Here is a 7,124-nt window from a genome sequence, read left to right as displayed (position 1 = left end):
GGCCAAGCTAGCGGCTTAATGGGTCCAAAACTATGACTCACACAAGATTACACTGGTCATACTCAGCCCAATAAAGTCTGTCAACTTGGCCAAGCTAGTGGCTTAATGGGTCCAAAACTATGGCCTTCACAAGATTAAACAGGTCATACACAGCCCAATTAAGTCTGTCAACTTGGCCAAGCTAGTGACTTAATGGGTCCAAAACTATGGCCTACACAAGATTAAACAGGTCATACACAGCCCAATAAAGTCTGTCAACTTGGCCAAGCTAGTGGCTTAATGGGTCCAAAACTATGGCCAACACAAGATTAAACAGGTCATACACAGCCCAATAAAGTCTGTCTGCTTGGCCAAGGGAGCGGCTTAATGGGTCCAAAACTTTGGCCAACACAAGATTAAACTGGTCATACACAGCCCAATAAAGGCTTTCAACTTGGCCAAGCTAGCAGCTTAATGGGTCCAAAACTATGGCCAACACAAGATTAAACTGGTCATACACAGCCCAATAAAGTCTGCCAACTTGGCCAAGCTAGCAGCTTAATGGGTCCAAAACTATGGGCAACACAAGATTAAACTGGTCATACTCAGCCCAATAAAGTCTGTCAACTTGGTCAAGCGAGCGGCTTAATTGGTCCAAAACTATGGCCTACACAAAACAAGAGCTGATTTTGCTTGGTTATTTATGCAACTACAGAAAAGAATAGCCATATTTGCTGTACGTAGGACTCATGGAATTCAGTGCACGGAGGAGAATTTGATTTCCCCTTCTTAAATAAAGATATAAATGATAAACTAAAGAAAAAACAAACTACCCTATCTTATCATAAGGTCTTTAGTGCCATTTCTTCTTCTTGCAGCTTCCAGGCCCCACATATTTTGTTCTAGCATTTAGTAATTGGAACTCCTGGCTAGAAGAGCAATAGTCATGCCAATCCCCCTCGGTGCTGATACACTTATACTCTTTTCAGTCTAACAGCAATGACACAATGAGGTGAATAAGTAAATTACAAAATACCAATAATTACACAAACGCTTGTTTAGCAACTGTCTAATGCTGCACGCAACACTTTCCCAGAGTCCGGGACAAAACAGGGATCCAACTATTAAAGGAAATCATTACATGTCCGAGCTAAGTAATTGTTCTGGGCTGTAGATCTATACAAGCCTACATCTATAATTATTGCATCACAGACATGCCAACCATACAGATTTAGGAGGGGGACTACTAATTTTCAATTATGTTTCAGATTTGCTGATCAGATTTCCAAATGCCGACAGGTTTCACCCTTATTGGGGCTCATCAGTACAATGCAAGGTTTCCCAATCCGCATATACTGTATAGAGCAGGGGTGGGCAAACTACGGCCCGCGGGCCACATCCGGCCCATTTACCTTTTTAATACGGCCCGCCGACTCCTGATTGGTTGCGCCCCGTGCGTGCGCGTGACGTCAGAACGCACGGGGCGCAACTGTATAAAACTTCAGATGCAGCAGGAGCCGGGGGGACTGACACAGCCGGAGGAGGCAGGAGGTCGCTGGAGGATGGAGCATGGAGCCAAAGGAAGCTGTAGGTCGCTGGGGGGGGGGGGGGGGAGCTGGTGGGAGGATGTTGAGGAGGATGATGGGAAGAACGCTGGGGGGAGCTGCAGGATGCTGAGTAGGATGCTGGGGCGGAGCTGAAGGATGCTGGGGAGTGGAGCTGGAGGATGCTGGGTGGGATGCTGAGGGGGGAGCTGGAGGATGCTGGGGTGGGGAGCTGCAGGATGCTGGGTGGGAGCTGAGAGGCCCCATGATTTCCAATGGCGGCCCTGGGCGTAACGCTGGTCCGGCCTGACCCGGGCCATCTGTAAGTCAATGTGGCCCGAGCCAAAAAGTTTGCCCACCCCTGGTATAGAGCCAGGGAAGGGGATCCACTAGAAAAGGATTTTGGTTGAGGGAAAATATCTTAATTTATATGATAGGCAGAAGGAAGTGGGTAAAGAAAGCTTTAAAAAGGATTGCTTTATACCCAGTTGATGAGGCTCAATCTCAAGGATATTCCATGAAAATGCAAATTTTAGGAGTGATTCTAGCTTTTATCTATGAAGATTCAGCCAGGTGATTATATACACCAGTGCTGTCCAACTTCTGTGGTACCGAGGGCCGGAATTTGTCCAGCCTCCGTGGTGGAGGGCCGATAATGGAGGCTAGTTTTGACCACTCCCCTTTTTAAAACCACACCCAGTTGAAACCACACCCATGTTATCGCATGACCATAGCCATATTAATGGTGGTAGTACAGCAAAAACCTGCCTTCCCTACCCTGCCTGTGTGTGCCATACTCTGCCTGCCCTACGCTGCCTGTGTGTGCCATACTCTGCCTGCCCTACCCTGCCTGTGTGTGCCATACACTGCCTGCCCTACACTGCCTGCATGTGCCATACTCTGCCTTCCCTACCCTGCCTGTGTGTGCCATACTCTGCCTGCCCTACCCTGCCTGTGTGTGCCATACTCTGCCTTCCCTGCCCTGCCTGTGTGTGCCATACTCTGCCTTCCCTCCCCTGCCTGTGTGTGCCATACTCTGCCTTCCCTGCCCTGCCTGTGTGTGCCATACTCTGCCTTCCCTCCCCTGCCTGTGTGTGCCATACTCTGCCTTCCCTGCCCTGCCTGTGTGTGCCATACTCTGCCTTCCCTACCCTGCCTGTGTGTGTCATACTCTACCTGCCTTCCCCTGCCTGTGTGTGCCATACTCTGCCTTCCCTACCCTGCCTGTGTGTGCCATACCCTGCCTTCCCTACCCTGCCTGTGTGTGCCATACTCTACTTGCCTTTCCCTGCCTGTGTGTGCCATACTCTGCCTTCCGTACCCTGCCTGTGTGTATGGCACACACAGGCAGCATAGAGCAGGCAGAGTATGGCACACACAGGCAGCCTACAGTGACGCAATGCTGGCACTGCTCCTACAGTCTGCACAATAACTATATATAGACAATGTTAAAAATTGCAATTATTAGTGCAAAAGAAAGGGGAGAAGGAGAGAAAAGAAGAATGTCTGTTGGCAGGGTTAATTGATAAGGGTGAAGAGGAATGAATAATGAAGGGACAGAGAGATGTAGAGAAGTAAAGAAAGTAGGAAGACGTAAGAAAATTGGAATGGAGGAAAAAAGTTGAAGTACAAGGAGAATAGAGAAGGGAAAAAATAGAAGGAGACAGGTGGAAGAATGAAGAGAAGAGTGCATGCAAGCACAAGAGACTAGAGAAGGTAAGTGGAGAGGTGTGGGACATTTATATACCTGTATGGTTTACTAAGCTCTAATGGTGTCCTCCGCATCTTGGGTACCTAGCAATGCCAGAGTGCATGCTTTTTCTGTTTCTAGTGTCTATATAAAAAGGTTATGTAATATTTTATTGTATTATATGTACAATTATATTGCTCAAACTTTAGAGCAGCCGTTCTCAACCTGTGGGTGGGGACCCCTTTGGGAAACACATATTTCCGATGGTCTTAGGAATAATTTTATGGTTGGGGGTCACCACAACATGAGGAACTGTATTAAAGGGTCGCGGCATTAGGAAGGTTGGGAACCACTGCTTTATTGCATTGCCTTCTGATAGCTGTACAGGATTTGGTCAGAAAGAGACAGGGGGGGCAGGAAAGCCCTGGCATTGGGTTGTGTATGTGGTACTCTGAAATTTGGACCCTTTCCTACATAAAGAGGGTTTTAGATGGAAAATAGAAATAATATTTTTACAGACAAAGCAGCAGAATTAGCTGATTAAGTCCTAAACCTGTCCGACAGATATTTAGCTGATTTTTGGCCAGATATCTATTGGATAGGCATTAGGATAGTGCCCATACACAGGCAGATAAGCTGCCAACTCAGACTGAAGGGGCCAGATCATCAGATACAATCTTGCCCTGTATGGCCAGCTTGGATACAGGAAGGGAAATAATACAAGGGAAAAGGAAAACAAAGAGCAGTATGCCTTTAAGGTAACTCGATCACTGGAAGAAAGACGTCATTCAGCAATTAATACGGAATATACTAACTCCAAGAAAAGCATTGATTTTCATAAAAAATGGGCCCGTTTAAGGAAATTAATGAGTAAAGCTTCTGTGAAAAATCATCAGTTTGCTTCTGTGATAACAGCAGGATTTGTGTTATGGCCTTTGCTAATTTTACCTCCAATTATTTGGCTCCGCTGAAAGTTTTGCTTGTAAAATACAATAGGAAACAAATCCGCCGAAAAAAAAACCAAGAGCTAGAAAAGAGGAAAGAAAAGGGCAATGCTAATACTTGCACAATTATATGCTTGTAAAGGTCACTTATATGAAATGAAAATAAATGTACTCGTGACTCTTAGTCCTTAGAACCCCAGGCTTAAACATTAAAAGGATCGGCTCTAGAATGTAGATTAGTCTGAATAAAAACAGCACTAAACACCCCTGGAACATATTAGCGCCAATACTTTAACAAATATTCAATGGAAAAGAGCCATGGTACTAGCTGAAATGATAAAGATAATACAGGTATAGGACACGTTATCCAGAATGCTCAGGACCTGGGGTCTTCCGAATAAGGGGTCTTTCTGTAATTCTGCTCTCCTACCTTAAGTCTGCTCATAGAATTATTTAAACAGTAATTAAACCCAATAGGATTGTTCTGCCCCCAATAAGGGGTAATTATATCTTAGTTGGGATCAAGTACAAGGTACTGTTTTATTATTACAGAGTAAAGGGAATCATTTAACCATGAAATAAACCCAATAGGGCTGTTCTGCCCCAATAAGGGGTAATTATATCTTAGTTGGGATCAAGTACAGGTACTGTTTTATTATTACAGAGAAAAGGGAATCATTTAACCATTAAATAAACCCAATAGGGCTGTTCTGCCCCAATAAGGGGTAATTATATCTTAGTTGGGATCAAGTACAGGTACTGTTTTATTATTACAGAGAAAAGGGAATCATTTAACCATTAAATAAACCCAATAGGGCTGTTCTGCCCCCAATAAGGGGTAATTATATCTTAGTTGGGATCAAGTACAGGTACTGTTTTATTATTACAGAGAAAAGGGAATCATTTAACCATTAAATAAACCCAATAGGGCTGTTCTGCCCCCAATAAGGGGTAATTATATCTTAGTTGGGATCAAGTACAGGTACTGTTTTATTATTACAGAGTAAAGGGAATAATTTAACCATTAAATAAACCCATTTACAGAGAAAAAGGAAACCATTTTTAAAAGATGTGAATTATTTGATTAAAATGGAATCAATGGTAGCCTTTCCGTAATTCGGAACTTTTTGGATAATGGGTTTCCGGATAAGGGGTCCGATACCTGTACAGATATTTCTTCTGCTTGAAATTTCTTCTGCATTTATGCATTTGTAGATAATGGATACTGCCCTCTCCTGTTAGAGTGAAAGCTCTATTGTTTGGGGGTATCGGTTGTATTTATATATATAATCTATATATTCCATGTATGTAATGCAAGGCCCAGGTTGCAGTCCAGATATAATGATGTAGCATTTAATGTTTGCTCTGTATTTTCAGTCCGTGAAGAATACTTTTGATTGGTCAAAATCTAATTACATGGGAAGTGATTAGTTAATTACCTTCATAGGCTCATGAGAAAAGTCAAGCTTTAGCTGGAGGTGGGGCTGGAACCAGGTTTCCCTAACTTAAGGAGGTCATACACTGTGGAATGTGTATATATATATATATATTTAAAGAGCTACCTTGAGTTAGTTAAATCAATTAGTTAAATCAATTTCGTTTTTGGGTTCAGTTCCCCTTTAAACGGTTGTGATTAAGGTATGTGCAGCTTTGTGCTCTGTGGAATACAGGGAGTTAATGTTCATTGCCATGTTTGATTTCTGCAAGAAATAAAAACGGAAAATGATGTTCTACCCTATTTATAGAGGCGTAAGCAGCGGGATCATGATGTGTGTCTGCGCTTGTTATGAGCAGGTCAGGGTGTATTTGTACTCGCAAAGGTGTAAAGAGTTTGTTAGGATATTGCACTGCGTTTTCTGCTGTTAAATAAACAGTGATACATTTGTGTGCTCATTGTATTCAGGCATTTACTCTAAAAAGGATAAAGAACTGAAAATAAATATAGGTAATAATTCAGTTGGTTACATTCTTCCGTGATATTTCATTATTGTACAGCTATTTACTCAAGGACAAGCTAATTGTTACACATATGCTCATGTTGTCAGTATTGAGCAAGTAGGGGTTGTATTTCCTAAGCAAAGGGGCAATAAATACTGGAAAGGCCTTAGATGAAGACTTTGGATGTTTTTCATGTTCCACCTACAGACTCAAGGTGGGGGGTAATCAGTGCTATGATCCCTGTGATGCTTCTTCCACATTTCTTCTGATTCAAAGTCATGGGCTGCCCCAGAAATGTCTTTATTTGCTCCACCCCACTGGCTAAAGGGTGGAATAAAGAGGGGAGAAAGAGTCATTTCAGTCAGTTTCATATAACTGAGGGGAAAGTCATTAAAAAAATGCCTTTACATAGCTGAGAATGTAAGTAGAATGTGTTAGAGGATAAGGTAAGAAAACTGGTGTCCTTTAGTTAATCACACCCCACCACATTGCACTAGAAGGTCTCCAACTTAATTTACAATACAGTATTTTAAGTCTCAAACCTGACTGGGTAGTAGGGTCTTCCTGAAGCCTCCTTGAAACTTTCTATTGGCTCTATTGTGGCTTTTTTTAGTTTTCAAGATAATAGCAGTTTTTACACTACTAATATAATATATTTGAAACAACAGCGCCACCTGGTGTTCATGAGAAAAGGAACGTCTCGGGTTATCGCTTAGAAAATGATGTTAGTAAACAGGAAAGAGTTATCTGATGTTTCTCTGGTCAGTTCTAAGCAGAGCAATGTCACATGATATTCTTTTTCTCACTAAATGAATTTTCAGCTGATTATAGCCAGTCTGCCAAAATGAACAGCAGGTTGTGGCATTATACGTTAATATAGTTACAGTGTAAAACTGCTCATATCTTGAAAAAAACTTGAATAAAATGTGAATTCCAAAGTGCTGAGAACATGCTGCTATGTTGTCAGTCTCTCTTGTATCGTTTAAAGAATCAAAGGCAGAATTTTTGGGGTGCATTGCTCTGAGGCTG

General features: G+C 42.5%; 1 protein-coding gene across 3 annotated transcripts in view; it reads right to left on the bottom strand.

Annotated features, from left to right (window-relative positions):
* Nucleotides 1–7,124, bottom strand: part of grik1 (glutamate receptor, ionotropic, kainate 1) — a 273,219-nt gene that overhangs the window by 761 nt on the left and 265,334 nt on the right. The window lies entirely within an intron of this gene.

This window comes from Xenopus tropicalis, chromosome 2 (genome assembly GCF_000004195.4).
Source record: "Xenopus tropicalis strain Nigerian chromosome 2, UCB_Xtro_10.0, whole genome shotgun sequence".
NCBI lineage: Eukaryota > Metazoa > Chordata > Amphibia > Anura > Pipidae > Xenopus > Xenopus tropicalis.
This window is presented reverse-complemented; position numbering and strand designations above follow the sequence as displayed.